Source organism: Oncorhynchus nerka, linkage group LG2, assembly GCF_034236695.1.
Source record: "Oncorhynchus nerka isolate Pitt River linkage group LG2, Oner_Uvic_2.0, whole genome shotgun sequence".
Taxonomy (NCBI): Eukaryota; Metazoa; Chordata; class Actinopteri; order Salmoniformes; family Salmonidae; genus Oncorhynchus; species Oncorhynchus nerka.
This window is the reverse complement of record NC_088397.1, coordinates 52,382,662-52,405,186: the sequence shown is the minus strand read 5'-3', so window position 1 is coordinate 52,405,186 and position 22,525 is coordinate 52,382,662. Positions and strand designations below refer to the sequence as shown.

General features: G+C 42.2%; 1 protein-coding gene across 2 annotated transcripts in view; it reads left to right on the top strand.

The window, feature by feature from the left end:
- The window catches only part of LOC115137601 (protein NDRG3-like), a 64,042-nt gene that overhangs the window by 8,163 nt on the left and 33,354 nt on the right, over positions 1 to 22,525 (top strand). The window lies entirely within an intron of this gene.

The window sequence follows — 22,525 nt, the reverse complement described above, 5'->3', positions numbered from 1 at the left end:
GAGAAGAGCAGTCGCGGATATAGTCAATCATAAATCATTTAGGTTTAATTACAAGTTGCAACAGGGATACCCTTCCAGCACATAAGCAGAGAAAATCTCTAACTTGGCCTTTGTCGAGAAAGGCCCTGATATTCTAATTACACAGAACCAAGAAGTCAAAACAACTTTGTCAGCTGCTCCATAATCACAAAGTGCTCCACAGAATACAATCAATGTCCTTGGTACTTGGACCTCCAGTCTGGCGTCAGTCCCTATTTACAGATGAGTTTAACATAAAGCATCGAGTCTAGTGACCATCAACCAGTGACACATGAGTGTCACAAATAGAACACTTGAAATCATGTGAATTACATAGAGAAAACATAAGTATGCTAATCATTGTGTTAATTACTCTTAACTGAATATTAACTTGATTCATCTTAAATATTCCCCATTACAGTCCCCGGTTTTTCATTTGACATACCCGTCAGAAGTGGCATGCCAAATGGCCAATTCTGACATTTGGATACAGGGATTTCCATCGAAAGGACCCATGAACACCAACGTGAAGTACATGGGAGCATATCAAATTGTGTGTCAAATGAAAGCAAATGAGAGTCTACATTTTTCGGACATGAAGGAATAGATGCATTTTTCTAAAATGTTCCATCATAGAAATGAGGCATTATTAAAGGCCTTTATTTTTGGATAAACAGATGGAAAAAGGGTCTTAGAAAACATCTACCAGAAAAAGTCTTAAAAGGTATCAGAAATACATCAAAACCCAATCTCCATAGACAAACATTGGCAGTAGAATGGCCTTACTGAAAAGCTCAGTGACATTCAACGTTTTACCGTCATAGGATGCCACCTTTCCAACAAGTCAGTTTCTGCCATGCTACAGCTGCCCATGTCAACTGTAAGTGCTGTTATTGTGAAGTGGAAACGTCTAGAAGCATCAATAGCTCAGCCGCGAAATGGTAGGCCACATAAGCTCACAGAACGGGGCTGCCGAGTGCTGGTTTGGCAGATGCCAGGAGAATGCTACCTGCCCGACTGCATAGTGACAACTGTACAATTTGGTGGAGTAGGAATAATGGTCAGGGGCTGTTTTTCATGGTTCGGGTAAGGCCCCTTAGTTCCAGTGAAGGGAAATCTTAACCCTACAGCATACACTGACATTGTAGACAATTCTGTGCTTCCAACAGTTTGGGGAAAGTCCTTTCCTGTTTCAGCATGACAATGCCCCTGTAAACAAATCAAGGTTCATACAGAAATGGTTTGTTGAGATTGGTGTGGAAAATCTTGACTGGCCAGCACAGAGCCCTGACCTCAACCCCATTGAACACCTTTGAGATGAATTGGAACGCCAACTGCGAGCGAGGCCTCATCGCCCAACATCAGTACCCGACCTCACTAATGCTCTTGTGGCTGAATGAAAGCAGGTCCCTGCAGCAATGCTCCAACATCTAGTGGAAAGCCTTCACAAAAGAGTGGAGGCTGTAGGAGCAGGAAAGGGGGGACCAGCTCCATATAAATGCAAATGATTTTGGAATGAGAAGTTTGACGAGCAGGTGTCCACATACATGTTTTCTTTGTGTTTCTGTCATCTGGTGGTCGAACCAAGATTGTTGAAACAGTCTGAGTCTGTACTAACCCATTCATAGAGGCTAACTGCTTTAGCGCCTATTGACAATAGTATCTTCTGGCTGGGGGATCCCAGCCAGAAGATCCCCAACACTCTGAACGTTAAACCTCATCACTTGCGGTACTGTTTTGAAAACATAAAGCACGTATCTTTCCTATCAGTGAGAAATAATAATAATTTAAAAAACTAAAGGTTAAATGACTACACACCTTTTTTTAGGGTTATTGTTCACACCTGGCCATATCGCCATGTTACATCACTGGTTTATGGAAGACAGGCTGCCTGCCACCTGTGCTATTTACACCTGTGTAACTGGGGAGGAAGTGTACAGTCGTGGCCAAAAGTTTTGAGAATGACACATTAATTTTCACAAAGTCTGCTGCCTCAGTGTCTTTAGATATTTTTGTCAGATGTTACTATGGAATACTGAAGTATAATTACAAGCATTTCATAAGTGTCAAAGGCTGATGCAAAGAGTCAATATCCGCCCTGGCATGCTGTCAATTAACTTCTGGGCCACATCCTGACTGATGGCTGCCCATTCTTGCATAATCAATGATTGGAGTTTTTCAGAATTTGGGGGGTTTTGTTTGTCCACCCGCCTTTTGAGGATTGACCTCAAGTTCTCAATGGGATTAAGGTCTGGGGAGTTTCCTGGCCATGGACCCAAAATATCGATGTTTTGTTCCCCGAGCCACTTAGTTATCACTTTTGCCTTATCATGCTGGAAAAGGCATTGTTCGTCACCAAACTGTTCCTGGATGGTTGGGAGAAGTTGCTTTCGGAGGATGTGTTGGTACCATTCTTTATTCATGGCTGTGTTCTTAGGCAAAATTGTGAATGAGCCCAATCCCTTGGCTGAGAAGCAACCCCACACATGAATGGTCTCAGGATGCTTTACTGTTGGCATTACACAGGACCTTGTCTTCTCCGGACAAGCTTTTTTCCGGATGCCCCAAACAATCAGAAAGGGGATTCATCAGACAAAATGACTTTACCCCAGTCCTCAGCAGTCCAATCCCTGTACCCTGTACCTGCAGAATATCAGTCTGTCCCTGATGTTTTTCCTCAAGATAAGTGGCTTCTTTGCTGCCCTTTTTGACACCAGGCCATCCTCCAAAAGTCTTCGCCTCACTGTGCATGCAGATGCACTCAGACCTGCCTGCTGCCTTTCCTGAGTAAGCGCTGTACTGGTGGTGCCCCGATCCCGCATCTGAATCAAATTTAGGAGACGGTCCTGGTGCTTGCTGGACTTTCTTGGGCGCCCTGAAGCCTTCTTCACAACAATTGAATCGCTCTCATTGAAGTTCTTGATGATCCGATAAATGGTTGATATTAGGTGGAATCTTACTGGGAGCAATATCCTTGCCTGTGAAGCCCTTTTTGTGCAAAGCAATGATGATGGCATGTGTTTACTTGCAGGTAACCATGGTTGACAGAGGAAGAACAATGATTCCAAGCACCACCCTCCTTTTGAAGCTTCCAGTCTGTTATTCGAACTCAATCAGCATGGCAGAGTGATCTCCAGCCTTGTCCTCGTCAACACTCATACCTGTGTTAGCGAGAGAATCACTGACATGATGTCAGCTGGTCCATTTGTGGCAGGGCTGAAATGCAGTGGAAATGTTTTTGGGGGATTCAGTTCCATATGCATGGCAAAGAGGGACTTTGCAATTCATTGCAATTAATCTGATCACTCCTCATAACATTCTGGAGTATAGGAAAATTGCTATCATACAAACTGAGGCAGCAGACTTTGTGAAAATTAATATTTGTGTCATTCTCAAAACTTTTGGCCACGACTGTAGTTCATCAACTGGAGGCACCCATAGCTGTATGGATTTGTGCTAAGCTGCCACCGTAAGTGTATCTTTTTTATTTGAATAATTATTTCTCACTGACATGGAAGACAAGGGGCATATCAGCATATGTTTTGAAAACCATTCATCAAGCGGCAATTATTCACGTTTCTAAGCGTCGGAATTGTAGTTCACACGCAGCCAACTCTGTGGGTGAAGCTAACCGCTTTGAGAGCTAAGTCTGGACAACCCCTCTCTCTCTGTCTCTTTCCAGTTAATGTCACCCTTCTCAGCTCTTACTGACACCTGCCCCCTCTCTTTCCATTTACTGTAACCAGCATCCTCATCCACTGAGCACCCACCGACACCGGACGTCCATGGTCATTGAAAAGTAGTTGACATTTGGTCAGTCCACCCTAGCCTTGATGTTAACGTCCACAGACGGATCGGGCTGGACCAAATCTGAACCTATCAGTGATGTGCATGTATGTTTCACAAGTTTAGATAGCACAATACAGTAAAGAAAAGTATAGTACAGTAGAATATAGTGTATTGTACTGTACATAACTCTACTCTACTTTATTGTAGTGAACTCTACCCTACTCTGCTGTGCAGTATTGTACTGCACTGCACTGTACTCTACTGTGCTCTGCTGTGCTGCCCTGACTTGTGAAACATGAGGAGAATGACATTCATATTCATAATAATTATGCATTTCTTTAAAGATCAGGTCAGGGACCCAATCAGGTACAGATCAGGGACCCAATTCGGTTACCGGGTGTAAATCCACTTCACTTACTCTTGTTAAATAACCAAAATATATTTATTTCAAACTGAAGGTGCCAAGTCATAGCTGACACCCAATACTTTCTGCAGACATCATTGAATCTTAACTGCAATATGAAACTTTTTTAGCGACCCAACAAAGTTCACATAGGAATGTGAGTTATAGATCTGTCATTCTCATTGAAAACAAGTCTTAAGAAGTGGTAGAGCTGTTCTATGTGCTAGTTCTATGCTTCCCGTTTTTAAGTGTTGTTTTTGTGTCTTTTACTTTCTGTTTTGTACACCAGCTTCAAACAGCTGAAAATACAATATCTTTGGTTATGGAACATATACAGTACCAGGCAAAAGTTTGGACACACCTACTCATTCCAGGGTTTTTCTTTATTTTTACTATTTCCTACATTGTAGAATAATAGGGAATACATCAAAACTATGAAATAACACATATGGAATCATGTAGCAACCAAAAAAGTGTTAAACAAATATATTTTATATTTCAGATTCTTCAAAGTAGCCACCGTTTGCCTTGATGAAAGCTTTACACACTCTTGGCATTCTCTCAACCAGCTTCATGAGGTAGACACTTGGAATGCGCCTTGTTAAAAGTTAATTTGTGGAATTTCTTTCCTTCTTTATGTGATTGAGCTAATCACATTCATTTTTTTGTTTAACACTTTTTGTTTTGGTTACTACATGATTCCATATGTGTTATTTCATAGATTTGATGTCTTCACTATTATTCTACAATGTAGAAAATAGTAAAAATAAAGAAAAACCCTTCAATGAGTAGGTGTGTCCAAACGTTTGACTGGTATTGTATGTTTCACAGCGGTTTAGATGGAACAATGATTCTCAGACTATACTGTATTTGCTTGTTTGGTCACATAAACTGAAATTAGGCAAACTATTCTAATTTTTGCAATTGGGGCAGCAGGTAGCCTAGTGGTTAGAGCGTTTGACTTGTAACCGAAAGGTTGCAAGATCCAATCCCTGAGCTGACAAGGCAAAAATCTGTCGTAATGCCTCTGAACAAGGCAGTTAACCCACTGTTCCTAGGCCGTCATTGAAAATAAGAATTTGTTCTTAATTGACTTGCCTAGTTAAATAAAGGTCAAATTTAAAAAAGACAATGGCAGAGCGATTTCTGCATAGTGCATCTTTAATTCGGAACAGATATTTACGTTTTTAGAAAATGTGGTCACATAAACCTGAGATATTTTTTACCATAATTCTTTTACCAAAGTTTGCATCTGCACAGTTCATCCACTAAATTTAGTTTTTGTACATTTTTCAGTGGAAGTGATTAAAAGCAGTCGTTTGCATGGTTTGTTAAACTTTTGAAGTACATGGTTTTTGTTTTAAGGGAAAAAACATACGCATACTATATGTCCCTAAATCAATATTCTGTTAAGCCTCTATTGTATTAGCCTAGTCAACAAACATCAAAGACAAATATACATGAGTATAGACTGGTGGGTCGCGACCAACTTTGGGGCAAGACAGACTGGGTTGGCTTTCAATCGAAAAAACTCACGACTTTTAGCCTTTTGCATTGCACGCGCATCTATACCGTGATGTTGTCAACTAAACCTGTCTTTACATCCATTTACCAAAGGGAGTATTCAACATTCTAGTCAGGATGCCGTTCACATCCCACCTTCCTTTCTCCATTTTGGAATGTATTTTAGTAACTTTGTTCTGCTGTTCCAAAAGATTACTGAAATCCAGTGGTAATCTTTGGATACCAGAGGAAGACGATCTCTTGGAGAGAAACCATAGATGCTCCTCGAAGAGGAGTACAAACAATTGACTCAGCTTCAGGGAGCTGATTCTGAAGCTTTTGCTCAATGAACATGGCTGAAAACCTTAGCATCCCATCCTTGTCGCCAAACTGTAAAGGGGATTTTCAGGTGAACAAAAGGGAGGGGCAGTTGCGGATATAGTCGATCAACAATAATTTTGGTTTCTTTACATGGTGCAACAGGGAGACATTTTCTTTGTTTCTGTGCTGGAGGTGTCTCGCTGTTGCAACTTGTAATTAAACCGAAATGGTTTATGATTGACAATATCTGCGACTGCTGTTCTCTTTTGATCACTTGAAAATCCCCTTTACACTTATTCAAAACCTGGGTCTATACTTAAATGGTCAGTTTTACTACATTGTAATAACACTCATACTAGTTAGGCCTATACTCCACTACTGTACTCTAGCCTAACACACAATACAGAGGTGATGTATCTAGTCTGTGCTGGACACTGTAAACCTATCTCAACACTCTGTACAGTCTCATCCATAGTCATATGAAGCTCTGGGGTGTCCTTTGCTCACAAAGCCAATCTCTTGGATCACACCTCTGGGAGCTCTCACTTCTTTATCTGCGTCAGCAGTAGCAGCAGCGCAGCAGCAGGTGGTGAGAGAGGGAGAGGGAGCACAGGTGGCCAGCTTGTTGATCCAGGAAGATGGATAGAGTCCAAGCCAGCCCTCTGGATGCCCTGTGCTGTCCTTCACTGCTGCCGGGGTTCATATTCACAGTCGCACACATGCACGCACGACACGTACACACACATATAATACATGATACTCACACGCACCTCTGCTGCAGTGAACTATTAGGAGACGCCAGACTAGGGCCGTTGTGGTGACTGTATTACCACCACACCGACAGTCACAAGTCACGAAGGCAGTCAAATTCCACAGTAATTGGGCTTCTCCAAGCTCTGATGCTGCTGCTGGTAGGCTACTAATGACCAAACTTGCTAACTGCCTGGTACTCTGCACTCTGTTGTCCCTCTATTCACTCTGACATCAATGCAAATGTGATCGAAAACCTAATCAAACACTTCGTGAGAGCCCATGAGCTCATGTTGTGCAACATTTCTATAGGCTATGCAATTGCGTGATAAAACAGAGTCATGTCCTCTACTAAAAAAAGAGGATCCCATACGCTTTCTATAGGCTTCGCCTACTATATTTATTTCTCAACTTTTCATTGCTTATATTTACAACAGGAGTATAGCCTACCTGACTGGCATGAAAATGAACCATGCATAAAGCATCCTCCGTTTGCAATCTATGTGCATAGATGACATATGTTTTCCCGCTGCATAATGGTCCATTCTTATTCCAAACAAATTTCACACATATATATTATTTAGTATATGTAAAGAAAGATTAAATCAAGAATAGTCTGATGGATGACAATATTAGCCTATGACTTGTGAATTATATATTAGCACTTATGAATGATACCCAGCATAAGAAACTGTTGATTTCTTTGCGACCTTTTGCACATTAATCCGCTTTACAAGGAGTGTAGAGCCTATCTGGCATACATAAGCAGTGTGTGAGTTTCAAATTTGGGAAGATCATTTTCACCATAAAAATGCAAATTTCTAGTAAAAGCATTACATGCATAGTTTCATTTGTGGTCCCTTTTGTTAATGGTGTTTTCCTCGCTTATAGCCTACTACCATGTGCGCTATAATGTGAAGGAATAGCCTTAGTTTATCAACATTTTAAGCTAAAAGTTCTTATCTGTTGCGTCAGCCACATTGCGTAAACATTTTTTGGGGATGCTAATGGTTGTATTAATTTGGGATCAATCGCATCCCACAACTGTCCCCGACTATGTTTGGAATATTTATTTCTCTCACAGAATAGAATAGGTCAACTTTGTACTATGGGGGATAGTAGATTGACATAGGCTAGTGCTTTTACTGTTCGTTAGGCCTACTCATCTTGTTGGCTGACAACAAGTAAATGTGGACAGTTCTCCCAATATCTTCAATTTACTCCAAGGAATTGGATAAGGATGCACAGAGTTGCGTACCGGATGTGTCTGTCTTCACTTGTAGAGAGGGAGGGGCATGTGAGTGAGAGGTGATTCAGAGCGCTAAGCACTCCGGGAGAAGGGCACAATGGCCACTGGTCGCAAAAGGCATGGATTTTTTTAGGGTGCTTTACGCCCACACAAAGGGGACACCGCTGCGAAATTCTTGGCATTTATCAAGTGCTTGTCAAATTGTGAATGAGTGACCGATGTATTGTGTACACCCTGCGCAAAAAAACTAACACGGAACTCAAACCGGCTGCGCGCGTGCGCCATCATGCATACATGTATTTTGTCCCCCCACACCAAACACGATCTCGACACGCAGGTTAAAATATCAAAACAAACTGTGAACCAATTATATTAATTTGGAGACAGGTCTAAAAGCATTAAACATGTATAGCAATTTAGCTCGTTAGCTTGCACTTGCTAGCTAATTTGTCTTATTTAGCTAGCTTGCTATTGCTAGCAAATTTGAGATATAAAAAATGAGTTATTTTACCTGAAATGCACAAAGTCCTCTACTCTGACAATTAATCCACGCATAAAACGGTCAACCAAATTGTTTCTAGTCATCTCTCCTCATTCCAGGCTTTTTCTTCTCTTGACCTTATATTGAGATTGTCAACTTTCATAAATGAGGTGCATTACCGCCACTGACCTTGTTCGTCTTTCAGTTACCCACGTGGAAATAACCAATGAGGAGATGGCATGTGGGTACCTGCTTCTATAAACCAATGAGGAGATGGGAGAGGCAGGACTTGCAGCGCAATCTGCGTCAGAAATAGAACTGACTTCTATTTTAGCCCTTGGCAATGCAGACGCTCAGCGCAATCTGCGTCAGAAATAGAACTGACTTCTATTTTAGCCCTTGGCAATGCAGACGCTCAGCGCAATCTGCGTCAGAAATAGAACTGACTTCTATTTTAGCCCTTGGCAATGCAGACGCTCGTAGGAGCGCACAATAATGGAATAACAACATAGATTTCGAAATGTATTTTGCAATGCTCTCGCATGCCACGCGAGCGGTGTAGTCAGCCTCTAAGCAGATCTCATGCCTTTTTAAAGCGACTTAAAAAAAATTATCATTAGTCACATCATGCAGCCTTACAATGTATTTCAAATCAAAACAAATCGCCTAACGTTTGTAGAACAACTAAAGTTACATTAATAACTCTAAACTAAGCATATAGGAATATTTTCTTTATTTTTGTTAACCGCTCAACACAGAATAGTATGTGTGCACTCCCTCAAATCATTTGGAGAAAATATCCTTTCTATTTTTTTCAGCTTTGTTCAATTGTACTATAAAATAATGCCATGGACTTCTAAGCAAATCTTGCCTGCTAAATGAACTAGTGTAGCCAACAGCCTTTTGGCATAGGCAGCTCAGGACCTAACATTAGAACAACTCAGAGTATTCTATTCTGTTATAGATGACATTTTCTTCATATCATGTTTCTTTAGACCTGTCTAAAATAAATTATAGATTTATTGTGAAGGTGTAGGCTATATTACATGGATTTATTATACTTTTTAAAATGTAGATGTTCCAAAGGTCTTCATCAGTGGCTTGTAGGCTATGTGTTGAAGCCAGGAGATGCTAAATGTGTTTATGTTAATTAACGGTCAAATACCGTGAGACAGTTATTTGCTTGACAATCACCCGCTGACAATTTTGTGACCGCTACAGCCCTACACCAGACCAGATACATTCCTCAGTCGACATCTGGGTATCTACGCTGTTGGATATTCTCAACAAGGTGTTAAGGTGTCTGGGAGAGTGTCCAGTGACTGCATTTACTGTATATTTCTGACCGATTTAACATCTATGTACTGGACACTAATGGATGGATATGAGGTCCTCATTAGTTTTCCTCTTCATGGAAAGACTGCTCTTCTTTTGTGTTCATTTTTTCCCTACTTCATCTATTATATTTAGTTTATTATATATTTGTACGTTTACTTGTTTTATAAGTGTTTTGTCCGTCTGTTATTGTGATACTTTTGCCTGTGTATCTCAGCTTTTGTGGGTTACATCTAGAGATTTCTCATGTTCTGTAGCTAAAGCACCACTCCATTCAACAAAACACTTCAGCAACCAATCGATGATTGTGGTCAGGCTCCTCCCGTACATAAATATCCACTACACAGTCAGCCTTCTAGAGAAGGGAGTCAAACGATGGAAGGTTATAGACCGGGTAAAGAGTATAAGGATTTTGTCCTTGGCTTCTTTTAACAGGCCCAGAAAATGTAATACCTTACCAGTTGTAATTGCAGAGAAGCAAATATGACGCCCCAGTGAATTGAACTCCTCCTAGGGCTGTTTCTGCGACTGCAGTTAAACTGAGAACGAGAGGAACATAACAAACAAACATCAAACACTAATTTACTAAGTGAATGGCACTCAGTGAGATTGGGCCTGTGCTTGAGCAGCAGCTCCCCAGTGAGTCGTGACCCTGCTGTCTGTGGAATGTATATAGACCACAGGATAGAGCTGGGCATTTCCATGTAAAAGGACCCATGAGCACCGACATGTGAAGTTCATAGGAGCATGTCAAATGAAAGCTAAGAGTATATTTTATTTAGAAATTAAGGCATGTATACATGTTTCAACCATTTAACATCCTAAAAATGTTGATTTAAGGAAATGCATTTGTTCCAAACTTGGAAAAGGAGTCTTCGTCAACATCAACCAAGATCAAGTCTTAAGGTATCAGAAATGCATCAAAAACAATCATGTTGAAGTAAAGACCCCTGCCAACTAATATCAACACTCATATTTAGTTTTGGATATATTATTTGCCTTCTGTAAGATTAAGAAACATTGCATTGTGCCTTGTAATTCCATTACCAAAAACCCATATATATTATCTAATTTCTCTACCTCATAAGGAGGAGGATAATGAAAGTTCACAGAAGTAACTAGTAAATCTAGATAAATCTATTATCCTGAACAAAACTATAAACGCAATATGTAAAGTGTTGGTCCCTTGTTTCATGAGATGAAATAAAAGATCCCAGAAGTGTTCCATATGCACACATTTGTTTACATCCGTTAGTGAGCATTTCTCCTTTGCCAAGATAATCCATCCACCTGACAGGTGTGGTATATCAGGAAGCTGGTTAAACAGTATGATCATTACACAGGTGCACCTTGTGTATATGGCGTCGTGGGCAAGATGTTTGCCGCTGTTAGGAACAGAGTGCCCATGGTGGGGTTATAGTATGGGCAGGTGTAAGCTACAGACAACGAACACAATAGCATTTTATCAATGGCAATTTGAATGCACAGAGATACCGTGACGAGATCCTGAGGCTCATTGTCGTGCCATTCATCCGCCGCCATCACCTCATATTTCAGCATGATAATGTGCAGCCCCATGTCGCATGGATCTGTACACAATTTCTGGAAACTGAAAATGTCTGTTCTTCCGCGGCCTGCATACTCACCAGACATGTCACCCATTGAGCGTGTTTGGGATGCTCTGGATCGATATCCAGCAACTTCGCAAAGCCATTGAAGAAGAGTGGGACAACATTCCACAGACCACAATCAACAGCCTGATCAACTCTATGCGAAGTAGATGTCGCGCTGCATGAGGCAAATGTGGTCACACCAGATACTCGCTGGTATTCTGATCCACATCCCTATTTTATTTTTAAAGGTATCTGACCAACCCATGCATATTTGTATTCTCAGTCATGTGAAATCCATAGATTAGGGCCTAATGACTATATTTAAATTGACTAATTTCCTTTATATGAACTGTAACTCAGTAGAATCTTTGAAATTGTTGCATGTTGCGTTTTATATTTTTGTACGGTGATAAATCGGTAATGGAATTACCAAAAAATCATTAAAGGAATTGGCTATAATGGGAAATTGTAGTAGTTACTAACCATAGTTGGGCATACTGTTGTGTGCAGCTGTCGTCTTGTGATCAAAGCAAGAGTGTGAAAACAGTCTGGATGACCCCTTCCTCTCACTCTCTCTCGCTCTCTCTCTCTGCTCCTCTCTCACTCTTTCCAGTTAATGTCAACTGTCCAAGCTCTTACTGACACCTGCCATGACCCCTACCACTTACCTTCTTTATTTTGCTTTTTTAAAATAATTTCCTACTTTTACCCCTTTTTCGTGATGCTATAATTGGTAGCTACAGTCTTGTCCCATCGCTGCAACTCACCTACGGACTCGGGAGAGGTGAAGGTTGAGTGCCATGCGTCCTCCAAATCACGACCCTGCCAAGTCGCACTGCTTCTTGACACACTGCTAGCTTAACCTGGAAACCAGCCGCACCAATGTCTCGGAGGAAACACCATCCAGCTGGTTACCGAAGTCAGCTTGCAGGCGCCCGGCCCGCCACGAGTCGGTAGAGCGCAATGGGACAAGGAATTCCCGGCCAGCCAAACCCTCCCCTAACCCGAACAATGCTAGACCAACTGTACACTGCCTACTGGGTCTCCCAGTCACAGCCAGCTGTGGCACAGGCTGGGATCAAGTGGCGCAGTGCCTTAGACCGCTGCGCCACTCGGGGGGGCCCTCACTTACCCTCTTTCTATTTACTGTAACAAGCATCCTCACCCACTGAGCACTGCCCGACACCGACGTCCATGGATGCTGAAAAGTAGTTGAAATTGGTTCAATCCACTCTGGCTGGACCAAATCTTAACCAATCATAGACGTCTATGTTTCACAAGTTTGGACACCACTGTACATTACTCTACTACAGTAGAGTTCAGCACAGTATAAAACAGAAACAGTAAAGTACTGTACTGAACTCTGCTGTGCTGAGCTGTTCTGGGATGTCCAAACTTGTGAAACATAGTTTCAGATTTGATCTGATCTGGACCAACAAAAGTTCATTACAATAATAAACAATGTGTATAATAATACCCAAATATGCAAAAGAAGGATATTGCATATTTCTACTTTTTTTGTGTATCTGTTAAGCATACATCGACATGAAGAGAACTATATTCATATCCTAAATTATGCATTTCTGTATAGTACAGATTAGAGGTCGACCAATTATGATTTTTTAATGCCGATTCCGATACTGATTATTGGAGGATCCAAAAAAACGCCGATACCGATTAATCGGCTGATTTTTCAATTTTATTTATTTATTTGTAATAATGACAATTACAACAATACTGAATGACCACTTTTATTTTAACTTAATAAAATACATACATCAATTTAGCCTCAAATAAATAATGAAACATGTTCAATTTGGTTTAAATAATGCAAAAACAACGTGTTGGAGAAGAAAGTAAAAGTGCAATATGTGCCATGTAAAAAAAGCTAACGTTTAAGTTCCTTGCTCAGAACATGAGGACATGAAAGCTGGTGATTCCTTTTAACATGAGTCTTCAATATTCCCAGGTAAGAAGTTTTAGGTTGAGGTTTTTATAGGAATTATAGGACTATTTCTCCCTATACCATTTGTATTTCATATACAGTGCCTTGCGAAAGTATTCGGCCCCCTTGAACTTTGCGACCTTTTGCCACATTTCAGGCTTCAAACATAAAGATATAAAACTGTATTTTTTTGTGAAGAATCAACAACAAGTGGGACACAATCATGAAGTGGAACGACATTTATTGGATATTTCAAACTTTTTTAACAAATCAAAAACTGAAAAATTGGGCGTGCAAAATTATTCAGCCCCTTTATTTTCAGTGCAGCAAACTCTCTCCAGAAGTTCAGTGAGGATCTCTGAATGATCAGATGTTGACCTAAATGACTAATGATGATAAATACAATCCACCTGTGTGTAATCAAGTCTCCGTATAAATGCACCTGCACTGTGATAGTCTCAGAGGTCCGTTAAAAGCGCAGAGAGCATCATGAAGAACAAGGAACACACCAGGCAGGTCCGAGATACTGTTGTGAAGAAGTTTAAAGCCGGATTTGGATACAAAAAGATTTCCCAAGCTTTAAACATCCCAAGGAGCACTGTGCAAGCGATAATATTGAAATGGAAGGAGTATCAGACCACTGCAAATCTACCAAGACCTGGCCGTCCCTCTAAACTTTCAGCTCATACAGGGGGAAGACTGATCAGAGATGCAGCCAAGAGGCCCATGATCACTCTGGATGAACTGCAGAGATCTACAGCTGAGGTGGGAGTCTCTGTCCATAGGACAACAATCAGTCGTATATTGCACAAATCTGGCCTTTATGGAAGAGTGGCAAGAAGAAAGCCATTTCTTAAAGATATCCATAAAAAGTGTTGTTTAAAGTTTGCCACAAGCCACCTGGGAGACACACCAAACATGTGGAAGAAGGTGCTCTGGTCAGATGAAACCAAAATTTAACTTTTTGGCAACAATGCAAAACGTTATGTTTGGCGTAAAAGCAATACAGCTCATCACCCTGAACACACCATCCCCACTGTCAAACATGATGGTGGCAGCATCATGGTTTGGGCCTGATTTTCTTCAGCAGGGACAGGGAAGATGGTTAAAATTGATGGGAAGATGGATGGAGCCAAATACAGGACCATTCTGGAAGAAAACCTGATGGAGTCTGCAAAAGACCTGAGACTGGGACGGAGATTTGTCTTCCAACAAGACAATGATCCAAAACATAAAGCAAAATCTACAATGGAATGGTTCAAAAATAAACATATCCAGGTGTTAGAATGGCCAAGTCAAAGTCCAGACCTGAATCCAATCGAGAATCTGTGGAAAGAACTGAAAACTGCTGTTCACAAATGCTCTCCATCCAACCTCACTGAGCTCGAGCTGTTTTGCAAGGAGGAATGGGAAAAAAATTCAGTCTCTCGATGTGCAAGACTGATAGAGACATACCCCAAGCGACTTACAGCTGTAATCGCAGCAAAAGGTGGCGCTACAAAGTATTAACTTAAGGGGGCTGAATCATTTTGCACGCCCAATTTTTCCGTTTTTGATTTGTTAAAAAAGTTTGAAATATCCAATAAATGTCGTTCCACTTCATGATTGTGTCCCACTTGTTGTTGATTCTTCACAAAAAAATACAGTTTTATATCTTTATGTTTGAAGCGTGAAATGTAGCAAAAGGTCGCAAAGTTCAAGGGGGCCGAATACTTTCGCAAGGCACTGTATGTACAGAAAAGATCTGTGCTCAAGGAGGCATTCTTATTGCACTCATTTTTTGAGTTCCCGTTACTGTACTTGGTCTCAAATTATCTAGACTTTTGAATGGTCAGCTTTCAGGGTTTTGCCTCAACAGTTTTAATTTTAATTTTTTTATTTTACCTTTATTTTACTAGGCAAGTCAGTTAAGAACAAATTTTTATTTTCAATGACTGCCTAGGAACAGTGGGTTAACTGCCTGTTCAGGGGCAGAACGACAGATTTGTACCTTGTCAGCTCGGGGATACTGAGGACAGTTTACACTGTTGAACCCAACTGTGGTTGCTAAATTGTTTGGGTTGGTCTGATGAGCGGTTTTATGTATATTATCATGGAAAGGTAATTTGGTCGTTCATGGCGTCACCAGTAGGGCTGCATGGAGGGGGGTGACGGCCCCCTTTTGTTGGCGACCAGGAGAGGAGAGATGGCGCCAGTGCTGTTCTGGAAGGGTCCACCTCTGTCTGTCTCAGATTGGGTTGTCATGATCTGTCACAGTGACAGTCAGCCATGGCCGTGTGGTTAGACCAACAGGCTGCTCACCACAGATCCATACATTTCTACAGACTGACCTAGACCCAACCCACCTACCTGCGATCCGCATGGAGATATTCTCATATGCCCGTGTTGAATAAAGAATACCACCTTGCATTTGTTCCTATTTAATAATCTCGCAGAGAGAATGGGTGTGTGACAGTGTCTTGGTTATCTCTGAGTGTGAGCCTTGCTGTTTGGTTGTCACACTAACATGTACCGATGACCTTGTGGTTCTGTCATCCATCTTTGGGTCAGTGTTCTGCCCTGTAATGTAGACACACCAGACCTGTGTGTCTACACTACACCAGACCTGTGTGTCTACACTACACCAGACCTGTGTGTCTACACTACACCAGACCTGGGTGTCTACACTACACCAGACCTGGGTGTCTGTCTACACTACACCAGACCTGGGTGTCTGTCTACACTACACCAGACCTGGGTGTCTGTCTACACTACACCAGACCTGGGTGTCTGTCTACACTACACCAGACCTGGGTGTCTGTCTACACTACACCAGACCTGGGTGTCTGTCTACACTACACCAGACCTGGGTGTCTGTCTACACTACACCAGACCTGGGTGTCTGTCTACACTACACCAGACCTGGGTGTCTACACCAGACCTGGGTGTCTGTCACTACACCAGACCTGGGTGTCTGTCTACACTACACCAGACCTGGGTGTCTGTCACCAGACCTGGGTGTCTGTCTACACTACACCAGACCTGGGTGTCTGTCTACACTACACCAGACCTATGTGTCTGTCTACACTACACCAGACCTGTGTGTCTGTCTACACTACACCAGACCTGGGTGTCTGTCTACACTACACCAGACCTGGGTGTCTGTCTACACTACACCAGACCTGGGTGTCTGTCTACACTACACCAGACCTGTGTGTCTGTCTACACTACACCAGACCTGTGTGTCTGTCTACACTACACCAGACCTGGGTGTCTACACTACACCAGACCTGTGTGTCTGTCTACACTACACCAGACCTGGGTGTCTGTCTACACTACACCAGACCTGGGTGTCTGTCTACACTACACCAGACCTGGGTGTCTGTCTACACTACACCAGACCTGGGTGTCTGTCTACACTACACCAGACCTGGGTCCTGTAAACCTGTTATCTGGAGTAAGGTTCACCGTGGCACAACTCTCACATGAACCCTGCCTCATCTGCATTCTCATGCTCTCTCTCTACCCTTTTCTTTACCTCTGGCTCTCCCTCCTCCCTCTGTCCTGCCTCTCCACTCCTGTCTGAACAAGTAAGCAGTGCTAGGAATCCCCCACAGACCGTCCCTATCCGGCTCCTTGGCGGGGTAGCCTGCGAACAGGGTGGAGTGGGACGTTCAAACACAGACAGTCGAGATTCTATTAGCAGCACTTCGAACAGACACGTCAGCCGGGCCATTCAGCCTTATATATAGCAGGAGTAGCAGCACTGGTACTGTCCTGGACAATGTTATGGATTGTAGCAGATTTATTGGGAGTCATTCATCTGTTGTCATTCCGCTCAGTAGTATATCTTTTTTAAGTTGCCCCTGTGCGTTTTGTGAGGGCTGTGTTGGGTCATATTGATTTACCGATAATGATAATGCCAAGCCAGTTGCCATTGTCAGAATGGAAGGGCAGCGTCTCCGTTCCCTGATTTTTAATCTGTTTAATAATCGTTTGGGACGTCAGATACACCTCCAGATTGTTTACCTGGCAGAGTCTTTTTTGTTCTATTTCAATCTGTGGGTTTAACGTCATGAGAACAACACATACAAGTAGAGCGTTTTCCACCGCTAGTGTTGAGTCAGAGGTTCTGTGCCATCTTCATTCCCTATAAACAACCCCCCTTGATATAACAGGGGTATCATTGCATTTCTGGCCTCAGAGAGAGCATTAGACACTGCAGAATCAAATCACATCACCCTATAAGTGATATGCATGCAGTGTAGTGCTCAGTCCACCACATGACTTATACATGGACACTAAAATAGACGTTCCTGAATCGGGAGAGGCTGAGGATAATGGCTACACACTGAGAACGTGGAAAGATTTTACTCATGGGCAATTCCATGGTAATGGAATTACGCTCAGACTTTTTCACTTTAATATGTATACCAAACAAAAACCATAGATTTCATAGAACTCTATGCATAATGACTCCTTTTAACAATCTCCACTGAATATTTTATGAAAACACATTTACAGGAAGAACTGTGCTTCTGTTTGGTAACAGAGTAAAAGGGAGATTTTACCGGAATTCTGCTACCAGAAAATATTTTTTATTTATTCATTCTGAGTCAATTGTTCACAGTGGTCATTGTGGATAGAGTTGTATGGTTTGTTGGTTTTGAAATAGATTTTAAAGTGAGTCTCAGCATGATTCTGTTATCGTGGAATTGCCCTCATACAATCGGCTCTCAAAGACACTCAGGATCTACATGTCATGATGCAGTATTTATGGTTTAGACATACACTTCCTTTGATTTAATGTTTAAATGGAGTTTTCCAGTTTGCTATTTGCAGTGGAAAGAAAGTGGGCTCGACAGTGACGCCAAAGTAGACTGCTGGACAGGTTTTGTAGTGTAGTAAAACTAGCATCCCTTAGAATTTGTGACGTAAAGATTTGTGCGCATGCATGTTGGGGGGGTGTATTGGAAACCTGCTGATGATGCCAACTGATATGAGGTCTTAAATCAATATGGGAAATGCCTTTTTTAATCTCATAAGTACATTAGCAGATAAAGTACCCCCGCAAGGAATAATGCAATTCTTTAAAAGCCCTCTAAGAATAATGAGAGATGTCTTGCAGCGGATGTTCCGAATGAGAGAGACTTGACAGAGCGCGTGTGTGTGCACCTGTGTTTTGTTTGAATACGACAGGGTTGCCCCGTCCTTAGTGACTAGAGAGGGGGATGAGGCTCCCCTTTTGGCAGACAGATAAGCGCAGTGACTGCTGTGTGCCAGTGAGGGCTCTGATAATGAACTGAGCCTTGACCTGCTCTGACACACACACACACACACCGGTGACTGTGTTTTGAGTTATTGCTTGTAGGAGGGTCAGGAAATTAAATCTCTGAGAGTGTCTGTGTGGTTGTGTTTTCCAATATGAAAGTGACAGGTTTAAGACATCGAAGTCATTATAAATTAACAATGTATTGTGTATTTGGCTGTTAATCCTTCAAAGATCCAGAGAAGTGCTTGGCATTGTGTGGGCTCGGTTTCAGATTATTCCTAACACTCTAACCCAGGCTGCTACTTTTGGTCAGAGAATTAGAGGGAAAATCTCTTCATTTCACACAATTATACTCTGGGGTGGATTATGCCTTTCTTGCACTAACACTCACATGTGTCTTTTGTCACTAGCACTAACTTGGCTGATAGCTGCTTTATTGAGGAAAGGTTGTAAGGATGACTGTGAGCTGGGTGGTAGCCTAGTGTCTAAGAGGTTGGTCCAGTAACCAAAAGGTTCCTGGTTCGAATCCCTGAGCTGACTATGCAAAAATCTGTCGAAGTGCCCAAGAGCAAGGAATTGAACCATTATTGCTCCTGTAAATCGCTCTGCATAAGAGTGTCTGCTAAGATAGAAATATAAAATATGCGTGGTTGTCTCACCTAGCCACCTTAACATGAATGCACCAACTTTAAGTTATACACAGACTAAGCGCTCTAAACAGTGTGGAGGAGGGCACTGATGTGGAGCAGCCAGGGAAGATGTTTTTAGTGAAATCTTCCTGGTTTGAACACAGGTCAGTTTGTTGTACTTTTCAGAAGGTGGCCATGACAGGACCATTGAGTAACATAAAAGAAAGCAGGCATGGGATCTGGTATCAATTGTTGGCTGGGAGGGCAGCGTGCGCATCCCAGGAATTTGGCTTGGCTTGTTTTCCTCGTTTTTTTTTTTTAATGCCTGACTACCATCCAAAACACCTTCCCCACACACATAGGATTCTCTGTTCTTTAATTGGGACGGTCATTAGTTATTAGACCCAAAATGAAACGGGACAGCCAGAAAACAGACAGTCCCTCTATTTCAGCTTGTTGCCAGGGCCCTGCTCTCGCAGTAGATCCTTCAGTCATAGGGGACCTTAAGGTAGGTCAAATCAGGGTCACCATGGTAACATACAGGCAGGTTAGTTAACTCAGGGTCACCATTGTGACAATACGGTAGGTCAAATTAGGGTCACCATGGTGGTATCTAGGTAGGTTACCCTAGGCCTAGGGTTTCCATGGCGATGTCTAGGTAGGTAGAAATAAGGTCACCATGGCAACATGTAGGGGATAATAATTCAGGGTCACCATGATGCCATTTTAAGGAAGGCTACCTCAGAGTCAGCATCATGACTAGGTTCTCAGAAAAATGTGATCCATCATTGGAGCCTCTCCCAGACTGCGCTGCTCTTCAAGGTGAGATGGAGATAGATAGATGGAGAGGGGGAGGAGTGTGAATGCGTCCTCTCCATCGATCATTCAGCACCGGCTGCTGACAAGGCGTCTACAGGACTCCCTTTTGTTTCGCGCTGGCGTGTGTGTCTCAGCACTAGGCTAAAGCTAATAACACCTCTGACCCCCAGCTAGTCCAGGTCAGAGGGCAGGGCATCAATGGTGGGTTCTCCTTTAGACCAGTGGAGTTTCAGTCACACAGGATGGAAGATGGGGAACAGAGGAATACACAGTCAGACATTTTAAAATAGGACTATTTTTTTTTTAACTCGTAAATTCCTATGAAGTATTATATTGCCAGGACTTTAGTAGTATATTGCCTGGTAGCTGGGGTGAAGACCTGAGCTTTCTTCAGTTTTGTGGCTGTGGTTTTTCTCAGACATGATCTCCAGTGATGTTTTTCCTAGCGCTCGGTCCCAAGTCTCTGTTGCAGTGTGGTGGGATTTTTAACATTGATAGGAGAAGGCACTGAGAGCAGCGTGCTGAGAGCTAAAATTGACCACGAGAACAGCTACTGTGTCTGTGTGTGTGTCCCTGCATCTCCTTAACCTTTTCATCCATGAGAGAGTTGATAGCCATACTGTATTCAGAATATCCATCATCCACCACCAGTCAGGCTTTCCAGACAGTTATGCACCTCATTGTACTGTTTTAGCTGTTTCCGCCATTTCCCCTTCCCCCATATTTATCCATGCACTTGACATGTTCTTAGAATCGTCTGATGTCAGAGGCATTTAACCAAATGTGACCATCTCTCTAATGGACTCTCAGTCAAATATGTGTCCACAGAGAGCAAACACATGCTTTGTCTATCCATCTGTCCTCTAGGCTATCTCCTCTTAACTCTCATTGCCTGAATAATCTCTGAATGACTGTATCTGAAGTGTGTTACCTGGCACTGTGGATGAATGTGACCACAGGGAAGGAGTTAGATGATTTAGTGTCTCTCTCCAGACCTACACTGCCCCGATCTGTTCCTCCCATTACAGTCTATCTCTTCCCCTTGTCTCTTTGGCTCTCATTTGTCCCAAGGGGCTCCTAGCTTAGAATAAACATCGCCGGCTTTGTCTCTATGGCAACCGCAGCACACTGCGTATAGTAGAATGTGAATCTGTTGGAGACGGAGGTGTCTAGACGTGACCTGGTGTTCTTATAGTTAACGTGGGACAGGGTCGGGCCAAAGACAATATACAGTACAATAAAATACAATACCACTTCCTATTGTGGGATAGCTCTTAGGGACTTACCCCCCCCCCCCCCCAAATGAGAGAGGGCAATTCCATGATAACTGAATTATGCCAAATGTATGCCAAACAAAAGTTTAACAAACCATACAACTCTCTGCACAATGACCACTTCAAACAATTTAAACAGTAAAAAAAATACATTAACTGTAAAATACAGTACAAAATACATTACAGTAAAATATCCCTGTTATTCTGTTACCAAAATTTGTATCGGCACAGTTCTTCCTGTAAATGTGTTTTTTATCAAATATTCAGTGGAAATTGTTAAAAGTAGTCATTGTGCATGGAGTTCTGTGGTTTGTTAAATGTTTAAATGAATGGTTTTTGTTTATTATTCATTTTTAAAGTGAAAAATCTGGGTCTCCGTGTAATTCCATTTACCATGGAATTTCCAAGAGCAATTGAGGTTTGTTTGTCAGGTAACCCAGTACGGGTCAAAGGAGTTGAGGTGTGAAATGAAGCTGTTTGTCTGTCATTTGGATATAAGCCTGACCCTGCCCCCTGGTTAGCCGATTTAGAAGGCTATGATTACAGTTGGCCTTTGCTACCGGCCCACTTTCTGTGTCAGCCAGAGGAAGTGTTGGATTTATCCAGCCAATCCGCTCAAGCATGCAAATATTTGTTTTTCTTTTTTCTAGCTTCTTGTCAAAATATTATTTAGTTCCTTTGAGCCGGATTTGTCAGCCAGGATTGCTGGGCATATTTTCACCCTGTTAAGTACTGTCAACGCTTGATGTGCAGGCATAAACTACCGTTTTGCTTACTTTTATGTGATGGAACGTCCAGTCTGTTTCAGGAAGACAGTGAAGTCTTGCCACAGGGATATATTATGTTATGTATATTATATTTCACTCATCAGACGGAGGCTCTTTACACTGGTCATGCATTATAGCAGGTCTAAGAACAGCCTTATGGTTCCTGCTGACTCAAACTGGGATGACGTAATCTGTGGAGTGGAGCTGTTCTGGTTGGCTGAGTTCCAGGCAGTCCAAGCAAATCACCAACCCACCCTGAAGGTTAAATGCTACCTCAGCTCAAGGTTGTCCGAGGCGGGCCCGGACACAGGAAGTGATTGTAGTACTGGAACTCCCATTGGCTGTTGTCAATCCAATACCCATGGCCTTTTCTTTTGA